The following is a 12,346-nucleotide window of genomic DNA, read 5'->3' on the forward strand; positions in this document are numbered from 1 at the left end:
GGTTGACTAGATGTTACTTGGTCGAAGGATCATTTTGAGCACAACGGTCACACTAAAGCGGTAGTGTAACGTCACTACGAGTATCATGGATATTAAACACTGTGTACATTTACACACTTCATCACACACTCCTACGTTGTTAGTTCACACTGTAGGTGTGCAGGTATTTTTCCATGGACAGGGTTGGTTATTTGTGCTCGAGCTGTGGAACTGCATCACTGTGTGAAGACAGTGTTCTGTTGGTTGATGGCCTTTTTTGGTTGGTAAAAATATTTGAAAAGCATGTTATTTTATTAAAAAATTGAGTTTAATACAGAACTGAGGTGTGTGTGAGTATTTGTGTGTGTGAGTATTTGTGTAACCAGTATCCTTTGTTTCCTGCTCTTCTTGCTCATTGTGAGACAGAAAGTGTGGACTTGGCATTCGGAAGTGAAGCGTAACTGTTCTCTGTTTTTAGCGTAACCAGTGAGTGTTAGCGGCCGTGTTTAATTGTTACGTTGTTCTCCATAAAACATCTATGAGAATTCTGCGACGTCGCCTGCGCTTCCCGTCAGCCTCTACAGCTGAGTGGTGAATTTGTGGTTGAAACAAGAATGTATGACATTTAACAAATCATTCTGTCAGTGTCATAATGTAAGGGTAGACAATATTCCTGCTGGGTCTGATTAATACTATTTTAAATTCTGATCTGAGGCTACAGCGGGCACCGGTTCAGCCAAGATTGGAAAGCATCTCCTGGTCCTTCTCCGTTCTTTTGTTTAGCTTTGGAAAGTCTGTGCCCACTGTAGTCTCAGATGTAGCCTTAGTTCTCACCTGACAGCAGTGAAACCTGATGTCCATGGTTCAGGTCTGATGTGGATTATGATGCCCCTGGTCCGGGTCTGATGTGGATTATGATGCCCCTGGTTCAGGTCTGATGTGGATTATGATGCCCCTGGTTCAGGTCTCATGTGGATGTGATGCCCCTGGTTCAAGTCTGATGTGGATGTGATGTCTCTGGTTCAAGTCTGATGTGGACTATGATGCCCCTGGTTCAAGTCTGATGTGGACTATGATGCCCCTGGTTCAAGTCTGATGTGGACTATGATGCCCCTGGTTCAAGTCTGATGTGGACTATGATGCCCCTGGTTCAGGTCTGATGTGGACTATGATGCCCCTGGTTCAAGTCTGATGTGGACTGTGATGCCCCTGGTTCAGGTCTGATGTGGACTATGATACCCCTTGTTCAAGTCTGATGTGGACTATGATGCCCGTGGTTCAGGTCTGATGTGGACTATGATGCCCCTGGTTCAAGTCTGATGTGGACTGTAATGCCCCTGGTCCAAGTCTGATGTGGACTATGATGCCCCAGGTTCAGGTCTGATGTGGATGTGATGATCCTGGTTCAGGTCTGACATGGATGTGATGCAAGGACGGAGTTGTTTATCTTGCAGAAAATCATTCTAAATAAAAGTCAGTTCCCCTGAAGACAAGGGGTTTCACCCGAGATGTTGTGTCTGAATCAACGTTTATACGGTTTCAAAATGATGCCTATATTTCTTTTGGTTACATGCCACAATTATTTCCCCATTTTTTTTATCTTATACATTAGTGTTGTGAGAGTGTTTTTTTTCTTCATTCAAGACTGCTGGTTATTCAGCATTTGAAGAAAAATCTATGTATTCCTCCATGTTTAAATTCTGATTGACATAAATCATCTATTCACTCTCACACTTTCACTCCTGATTTTCCTTCATGCTGTTTTACTGTCTCACATTTAAAGGTTCACTTGATATTCCACACTGTGTGCATTGTGCGCATCGTGATTCAGACAAATACCAGGTCGTATGAGTCCTTGCTGAAACATCAGGTTAAATATCCTATATATACTTAAAATGAATTTCTTTTATTCTCTCTAACAGACCCAACCATTTGTCTCCAACTTTCAGTGGAAGCTGTGATGAATCTGTCTAGATCTGAGGAGCTGGACCTCTCATAAAAACAGGCTCGATTTTGACAGAATTAAAATAGGAAATGTCTTAATGTAATGTAGAAATTTTTTTCTAGACTTAGGTATTATTCTCCACATAATAAAAAAGTACAAATATAATTCCTGATAAGTACAAATAAAAAGCCTGATTTTCTACAAAGAACCTGAGGAAGAACCAAAAGGTTAAGGATAAATTTCCTAACTAACATTATTAACTACATTAACATTAGCAAGCGGGGGCACAGTGGCTTAGTGGTTAGCACGTTTGCCTCACACCTCCAGGGTTGGGGGTTCGATTCCCACCTCCGCCTTGTGTGTGTGGAGTTTGCATGTTCTCCCCGTGCCTCGGGGGTTTCCTCCGGGTACTCCGGTTTCCTCCCCCGGTCCAAAGACATGCATGGTAGGTTGATTGGCATCTCTGGAAAATTGTCCGTAGTGTGTGATTGTGTGAGTGAATGAGAATGTGTGTGTGTGCCCTGCGATGGGTTGGCACTCCGTCCAGGGTGTATCCTGCCTTGATGCCCGATGATGCCTGAGATAGGCACAGGCTCCCCGTGACCCGAGGTAGTTCGGATAAGTGGTAGAAAATAAATGAAAATGAATGAATGAACATTAGTAAGCCACAAAGCTCAGCAATAATAAGCTCTGTAAGTTGCAGGTGTGTAAGGTTGGAGCGGAAGAACTCGAGGATTTTGCACAGATCTGAGTATGACTAATAGCCACTGAATACCTTTAGGATGAACTGGGACTCAAGCCTCATCACTATCCCAACCTCGGTGTCTGATCTCACTAAACAGCAGAATGAACACAACTTTCCACAGCCACACTGCAGCCTCTAGTGTTAGGAGAAGAGAAGAGTGGAGCTGGAGGTCCAGCAAGCTCTTAGAGGTCTGATGGCCCAGGGGTGCACATACCACTAGCTATACAGTGTATGTCAAAGTGTCAGAAGCTTTTGTTTAAAGTGATGCTGAGTGAGGAAGAATTCAATCATATGACTAAATGATTACCAAAGATCTAATTAAGTCTGAAGGCTATCACTGGAACATGGATTGCGTTTGTTTGTTGTGTTTTCTGGCTGTGACTGGTGGACGGAGACAATGTGTTCTTCAAATGTGATGTTTCGTGGTTCGGGTCAGACAGCAAATATCTGTGGTGGAACTTTGACCGCGATCCCCAGGCTAATGTGAGTCAACATGTCTGCTGACTGCTGAGAGACGTAACATGGTGTGCCTTGACGTACACAGGCTTCGGCCTGTTCGCTTCCATATGTACAGTATTAGGAGTGTTATTTTTAACTAGGAGCCAAGTTTATGTGGTTGAAGAAAAAACTTGCACCTCAACTTCGACTTGAGATCCAAAAGTCAGACCTGGATTTTGGCTTTATGATCCCTTGAAAATCCCTAACTAGGAATCCTGCAAACAAGAAAGCAGAGATATCCTGAAGATACCAGCTTCAGGTACAGTGCAGCAAAGAAAGCTTGTGTAATCGTCACCCAAGGTTTTTGAGTTCACTTAAGTTCATAAGCTCATTCACTTACTCACTCACTCACTCACTCACTCACTCACTCATTCACTCACTCACTTACTCACTCACTCTTTGCTCTCTATTTCCATGAAAGAGTTTTTGTTTGCAAAAGGGTAAAGCAGATGTTTAGACAGTGTTATGTGACGTGTCATCAGTGTATCGGTGTGTGTACGTAAGGATAATTCGGAACGCTATATATATATATATATATATATATATATATATATATATATATATATATATATATATATATATATATTGTATATATACATGTGTGTGTGTTTATGTGTGTGTGTTAAGGTCTGGTGGTCATTTGGGTGCTTTAGAATCCTTGTTGAGCAACAGAGTCACCAGTGTGTAGACGTGGTTGTGTATTTTGCAACAGACAACGATCAACAGAGGAGAAAAAACGTGATTAGGGTCTTTAAGGGTTATGCAGAAATACAGTATGTTGGTCTAGAACTTTCCGTTTAATTGCCTCAGCATGGTGCGTCCCCTGGACTTGTAGAAAACAACAACACCAAACGTCAAATTTGGATTTAAATACTCAACCACTCAACACTTTTTATAGCCTGCTATATAAGACATAAGCCTGGGGTGACAGAGAGAGAGAGAGAGAGAGTGTGTGAGAGAGAGAGAGACAGTGAGGCAGACAGAGATACATTTTACTGGTCATGCCAGTGTGTTTATGCTGAAAAACAAACCCCAGCATGTCTCTTCATCAAAACAGCCTGGCCTCAGAGACACAGGGAATTCGGCATGCGTCTGGTGGAAGCGCTCAACCGCTCATCTGTCTCGGATGCCTTAACTCCGTCACTTTCCTCGTCTCCTTTCCACCTACTGCTGTCTGAGGGACCCGTGCAACATTTTCACGTCAGGACATGTTTCATTTCCCAATCAGCCGAAAGACAAACAAACGGTAGTTTGCATAAGAAGGAGAGAAATCCACGTCTCACAGGGTCTGGATTTTTGATTTGACACTCAACCTGTTATTTCGTTACGGATTCAGTGCAATTACACAGCGAGGGATAAATCAGACCTGTGCAATTTACTGTAGTGTGAACAAATATTTCATCTGCACAAATGTTTAGAATCTAGACCTTTTCCTACAGATAAAAAAAATACAAATATTGCTTATAGCTTCACAATTAAACTGTGCTTTAAAATTACAGTACAGTACAGACAACATTTATGCTAATCAGGCTAACAAAAAAAAGGAAGCTAGCAGCTAATCATGCTAAAAACCATTAGAAGTATTACGCTAATTGGTGTCTTTTTGTATGCTAATATCTGCACCAATATGTAAGTTTCTGCACTAATCCTGATCTTGGCATCCATCAAAAATAGAAAAGCAGCTCCGTCGGACCATCACAATCCAGAACTGAACAACTCCTGGGTATTAAAAGGGAATAACTGAGTAATAAACCACAAAGTTTAAATCCTAAGCTTTTCTGACACAGAAAAAGCAACTGACATGAATCACTGCGACTGCTAATTAAACCTTTCTTTGTTTTTAAACCTCACTATGCGAAAAATGCTATAAACCGAGTAAAGCCGGTACCACTAACCATTGATTGCTCAAGAAAATAGAATTTAGCTTTGATTTGGTCTGTTAAATGGACCGAGACATTTCTTTTTAAAATAGCGGATCGAACATTTGCGCTAAGCAAGCTAACGAGCAATAAATAACATGCTTGTGACTTTTTTAGCGTTGTTTCGGCGCTATTAAAGCAAGTCCTTTAGAATTCATTAATGCTTGTTGTGGAAATAGTTTGGTTAATTTTTTTACGGATAGATGTTTTTAATGGATAAATGCTGTCGTTTAACTGGTCAGTGAAACGATTTCTTAGTATCTCTCAGTATCGGATTAACAACGAAGGTGCATTTCTACTGTGGTTCACTGTTGGAAACATCGGAACGGCTCTTACTGCTGTCAGTAGAGACTGCAATCCGAATCGTTTTACCGGCTGGACCTACTGCGAGGTCCATAATCACCACACCCGTAATTTATGATTTATCACGCACACTTCACCTTCTTCACACCATCTGATCAGTCCACCTCTGCTCTCGCTGCACACTGTACGGGTAAATCATCCCTTACACATGAGTTTTATCTCCTACTTCCATTATATGTGTTGGATTTTGTGGAAGCATCAAGCATCACTCAAAACATTTGGATATAATATCACACTTCTGAAGTACAATTCAAGGTACATTCCTCTCTCTCACTCATCTTCTACCGCTTATCCGAACTACCTCGGGTCACGGGGAGCCTGTGCCTATCTCAGGCGTCATCAGGCATCAAGGCAGGATACACCCTGGACAGAGTGCCAACCCATCACAGGGCACACACACACTCTCATTCACTCACGCAATCACACACTACGGACAATTTTCCAGAGATGTCAATCAACCTACCATGCATGTCTTTGTACCGGGGGAGGAAACCGAGGTACCCGGAGGAAACCCCCGAGGCACGGGGAGAACATGCAAACTCCACACACACAAGGTGGAGGCAGGAATCGAACCCCCAACCCTGGAGGTGTGAGGCGAACATGCTAACCACTAAGCCACCGTGTCCCTTAGGTGCATTCCTGAATAATAATAATAATAATAATAATAATAATAATAATAATAATAATAGAGTGATGACAGCATTTTACCGAAAACCACAGACTAAAACAATTCCCATAAACTTATGGTGTTGTTTAAATGTCATTCTCGTTCACCTCGAGCGGCCTCGAGGCACATCTGGATGGCAGCTGTGTCGCCTGCCATAAATAGACCCAGGATTTGACCAAGAAACAGAAATTTGGACTTCATTTGAACAGACACGTGACTAATGGTGGTCCTTTAATACACTTTTTTTCACGCTTGCTTTACCTTCGTTCGGAGCACTGATGTAGTGAGATTGTGTAAAGCTTCAGAAATATCAGGTTCAGAGGATTATTTATAGTCGAAATAAAGAAATAAACAGTCCAATCAGTCATGGGAAGTGAGAGAACATTGTTGGTTTTTTCTGTCTCTAATAATGTTTCTTTAATCGTTGTTGTCCTCAATCGAGGAGCTCTCATAAACATCTCCGCACTCCTACGTACACCTCAGTTCTGTATTTTTAGTCCAAAATATGGTCATAAAAATTAAGCCCGTGTTTGTGCGGCTCGTGTCTGTACCGCGATTTATGTCACAGATGAATGGAAATACGTCACGGAGGAGCTTTGAGTAGGAGGCTTTCTCCGTTAGATTAGAGGAACGGCTCCAGAGAGCTGTCTGTGGCTCGGGCCTACGGATTTCCTTACACTTCTATTTTGGAGCCACAGGGCCTGTTTTTAGTTATTAAAGAAACCACAGCATCGTACAAAGCATTGTGAAAGTAATTGGGAAACACTCGCTTATGTGCCCCGCCTCACTTACAAGAATACCGAATACTTTTAATACTGTCAAAAGACGAACTTTAGGATATACAGAATGTTTTGGAGTCTTTTGTAAAATTTGTGCAATTTAAATGCAGTTAATGCATGAAAAATAAACATGCACAGAAATGCAACAAACTGAATTGTTTCATGGTTTTCCACCTATGACGTTTCTGATGCGTGTAAAGTGCAGGACTGGCGGCGGGTTTTTTCAGACCGTACGTTGACGTTACACCGAGATGTTTACAGTATCGCACAATGGTTTACACCGCAGATCACTAACCATCTCTGTTCCTGGACATCTACCACCTACACAACTCGGTTCCAACCCTCAGCCTTGACTTCTGTTCCAGATAATTAGATAAACCATCATCATGGGTGAAGCTAAACAGTAGCCTGATCCAATGTGAGCCTCAGGTCCTATAAATAGGTTTAGCTGGAAAACGAAAGAGTGTTCATAAGAACTGTTCCCTGGTCACACTCTTAATAGGAATGGTTCTACTGTATATGGAACCCCAAAATGGTTCTTTATATAAGTAAACAGCTGACTGAAAAGAAGGCGATAGGGTTTATTGTTTCTTATATACAAATTTAGACAAGAAGATTCATCTAATTTAAACGCAGTATAAATGTATTTCAGCAAAAACAACTGTTATGACGACACAATGACAGTTAAAACCCGTCCCCTTATTGAAGTGCTTCATCAGTTCAGTTCTAGTTCTCTCACAAATTTAACTAGATCTTTTCTAAACATCTCGCAGCGTTACTTACATAGAGATACAACTCCCAAAAGTAATGGCACCTCAACGCATTCACCTTATTCATTCTTTCAAGTAGGTTCGTGGCTCCATAATAGTTCTACATAGAACCATTTTTGGCAGGAAAAGGTTCTGTTGGATATGTACAGAACCCCAGTCCTCTATATAGAACACCTAGAATCTTTTTTTTTAATAGATTATTTGGAGTTACAGCAGTGGTTTGTTATTACCGTTTATACATCATAATGTTTGAACGTTGCTTAGCTGTTTGTCGTTAATGTCTGATGAATCTTGAATCCGTGCACAAATATTGTGTGTGTTTTTTAATGTATTTTACTCCACTGAACAATGACGCCTCGAGTTTTATTTGGGAATCTGTTTGTAAAAACTCTGGCTACATCCCTGGACTCAATTATCCAGATTATCTTCGCCAGATTCGAACTGTTGCTCGAAATCTTGCATGAGTGAGAGGAGCAGATGTTATCTGAGACAGGTGTTACAGCAGCAGATCTGTCCTCCATACAGACGTAATTACACGGCAGGGTGAGTTTGTACAGACACGAAATTAAAATCCTGTAATTAGTCGAGTTGTTTGTGCGGCGGAGATATCGGGACGTCACCGTTTCCGGTGGGACTTTCATCCAGACGGGAATACCCTGCATCATTCACCACTGTAATTTGATCTTCGGCCCTTGATCCTCTTGCGGTTGTGGAAGCCTTACCATGGAATACCATCCGTCCACATCAGCACAACTCTTTGTGAGTTGCTGATTTTCTGTGCAGAGCTTTTTTGTGTGGACAGGATTATGGTGTAGAATGTAATAACGAACACCTTATGACTCTCTTATAGAGAGTTGAAGTTGGTCTTTGCTTGTGTCAGGCTTTAGCATTAGGACGTGAATACGCTTTATGGTTGATACTGTTGGAACGAAGTTCAGACGGGTCTCAGAACAGCCTGGTGGCAAATACTTTCGATGGAGATCCTCTAGCAGTGGACTGTGAGAGCAGGCTTCAGACAGCCGACTGTTCGCCGACTGAGCACGTAGTCTTACCATCAAAACCCGAGACAGGAGGAAGGAGGGGGAAGAAGTCTCAGGAAGGAGCAGAGAGGATGTGCGTGGTTGTGTGGAAGGTGGGAGCAAGGTTTGGGGAGAGGTGAGTGGTGGGGTTGTTGTTGGTGGTGGTGGTGGTGGAGTGTGGCGCAGAGGAAAACAAGTCGAGTCATAAATGCACGCGTAGGCTGACACATCTGGAATGACCACGTTTTGGCTCCGAGCCACAGTCTACTCTGCTCCTGAAAAAATAAAGAAACATATTTTTTTTTTGCTAGCTCCTCAAAGCTGTGCCTTAATGGGTTTGGCACTTCTCTCCAGGGCTGCTGCTAAATTTGTACCCTCTCTCCTCCCGCCTCTGTGTCGGAGCGTGTGGGCCGAAAATGACACAATTATTTTCACCAGACTGTTTTCCTTTAGAGAGAGTGAGTGAGAGAGAGACAGAGGAAGTGGAGGTGAGTCTTTCTGGCAAAAGCAGCGCTTTCGAGACTGAACTGTAGACACTTTTTCACACACATACACAGATTCGGCTCTACACCACCCCCTTATGTGCTAGAGCAGGGCTACACTTCAGCGCTCGCTGGCTTCGGCTCCTTATCCCGCTAGTGTTAAATGTCTGACTGCTTTGTAGGACATAATTGGATTCCGTGGTCTGCTCTTGGAAAAGCTCTTCCCCGAATAAATCAAAGAATATAACCTGGCTCTTATCTTTGGCGTACATCATTCAAACACGACTGCTTTCACATACACACATTTTTACTGTATTAAAATTGATCTGAAACTTTTCCCTGACCACATCTGAGGTTACTTCACCTCCCAACATGAATATGGTGAATGTAAACTGATGTATTATTTACATTTCTTATTTTATAACCCAGACTGGTGACTCAGCATTTGCTCATATTGGAGCACATCTTCCTTAAGAGACTCACACTCATCCTGAGCCAAGAAAGAAAAAAAAAGCCGTGCCGTTACAGGACAATAATCAATGAGCAGGTGGTGTGATGAAGCTGTTGGAGTCGATAAATGCTGGAGGTTCCAGCAAATTGTCTTCTTTATTTTATATCTGTATCGTTATTCAGCATTACTGAATACCAGAGATGATACTGTTATAGAAAATCACTCATACTTTCTGACCAATCAGAATCCAGGGCTCAACAGAGCACTTGTGTTAGCTTGTGTACTCACTCACTCATTTTCTACCGCTTATCCGAACTACCTCGGGTCACGGGGAGCCTGTGCCTATCTCAGGCATCATCGGGCATCAAGGCAGGATACACCCTGGACGGAGTGCCAACCCATCGCAGGGCACACACACACAGTCTCATTCACTCACGCAATCACACACTACGGACAATTTTCCAGAGATGCCAATCAACCTACCATGCATGTCTTTGGACCGGTGGAGGAAACCGGAGTACCCGGAGGAAACCCCCGAGGCACAGGGAGAACATGCAAACTCCACACACACATACACAATGCGGAGGCGGGAATCGAACCCCCAACCCTGGAGGTGTGAGGCGAACATGCTAACCACTAAGCCACCGTGCCCCCACTTGTGTACTGTGTTTTTAAATATTAGTTGCTCCATCCTGTGTGTGATATGATTCATGTACACGCAAATTCTGGTTAACTCATATATGCAAATGAGTTTGAATGCATTAAAAATGGCCGCATTAACACTATGTCAGGTCTCCTTTCAAAACAAAGAAAACAACAATGTCCTTACACCCAAAGAGCATCTTAGTATCCTGGCCACATCTGAGGACGTTTTCCTGCCACCCACGGCATTCTCAGGTTGAATACAACCAGCAGAACTTATGTTTAATTTAGACTGTTTTCTAATTTTAGAACCCAGACTGGTGATTCATTGCTTTTTTATACTGAAGTAACTATGAGGTCAATACAGGACACAGTGAATGTTGTATACTTTCACTAAAATCCAATTAAACAGAAAAACAGACCCTCAGCTGTGTTAAGCCTGTAGAATCGGTTTGGCCCACCGCATTGTACCGTGGCTTAGACCGATATTTAGTCTGTTATTTAGATGTCTGGTCTTGATTAGGACAAAAACAAGGCAAGATAAAGTGGCATCTTGGATATGTCCCATGGTATAGCTGTTTGATGTTTCATAAGCCGTAACTACTGTTCGATGTAAACAAACTCCAGAGCCGCCGCATCTCAGGGGCTGTGTATTTGCTGTAGTCGCGTGTGGCAGTTTTTTCTTGCAGTGCTCTAGGCTGGCTTCCTCCCGTTTCTGCTACTTCAGACGTAATAACATGGTCGCTCGGTTGTCTAGAGCCGGTTAGTCAAACCCTTTGTGGCTTTGTGGCTAACCAGCAAGAATGCCTCCATTCATCTCTCTGTCTAACGCCTCTGGTATTGTTTACACTCTGCTATAGATGTTCACATTATATATTTACATTTACATTTACATTTACAGCATTTCTCAGATGCTCTTATATATGAGAAAACAACACCTTTATGATTTATTACTGACATTATGATCTATAACTGACAGCTTTGGACGAAGGTGACCACCGATTTCGGTGACCACCGGGTTCGGGTTCAGTAGGTTCAGTTCGCTCAATCAACTCAACTCCACGGGCTAATTAAAGGCCTTTTCTAAGAAGCTGCGAATGATAGAAAACAGGCTGATACACAATTTGGACATTCAAATCCCACACATGTGAAAGTCACCAATTTAGCATAGAGTAGTCTAGGTTACCTAAATTCAGTCCAGCACAGTTTACTGGACACAAACTTAAACTGGTAATTTAACTGGTGAGTCAGATCAAAGCGTTGAAAATCATCTACTTGTGGTGGACGGCAACGTTCCAGGATGGAATTTGGAGAACCCTGTCGTAGGTCTATAGTAAACACCTGATGAAGTTGTTTTTTGGACCTTGGTACATTTGAGGAGTTTAAGAACTTCTTACTAAAACACTTTGTAAGTTATAATAGAGGAATCACTGGGTTTATGCCGATTGCATCACTTCTTGCTAAGTCTATGTGCCAAAAACTAGATAAACATGGTTTAAATAAAAAAATAAATAAACATGGTTGACCCAGAAAAGCAAAGGGATCACCAGATTAGAGCTGCACGTGTGTTGTTTTCAGTGGTTCACTGGGCTGAACAATTATTAACTCTAATACATTGAAATTCGGCGCCAAGTGTGACTCAATCCAGTTCAAACCAGGGTTCAGAGTTACAGTGACTGTTGGGGTTGAATTTGGAGGACTGAAATGTAAATAGGTTTGCAGACGCACAGCTATTTGCACCTCTTGAAGAAAATCATTGCAGATATTTGCTCTGCTGTAGAACGCGTCTTGACACGGACAGCGTGGGTCGGCTCATCCAGTCGTCGGTTTTTCCATGCCTTGGCTGTGGGTCTCTGGCTGAAGGTCAACCTAAAACTTTCCGCAGTTGCGCCTGGCTTTTCCAGGGCTACAGACCGTGATGACTAGCATCTGTTGGGCCGATGTTAGCTTGTGACAGAACACTAAGAGCTTCAAAAGAGATAGACATAATAAAAATCTGTCTGTCTGTTTAAGTAGTGCTGATCTGTTCAAGCAAATGTGTGTGTGTGTGTGTGTGTGTGTGTGTGTGTGTGTGTGTGTGTGTGTGT

Source organism: Tachysurus vachellii, chromosome 4 (assembly GCF_030014155.1).
Source record: "Tachysurus vachellii isolate PV-2020 chromosome 4, HZAU_Pvac_v1, whole genome shotgun sequence".
Classification (NCBI taxonomy): domain Eukaryota; kingdom Metazoa; phylum Chordata; class Actinopteri; order Siluriformes; family Bagridae; genus Tachysurus; species Tachysurus vachellii.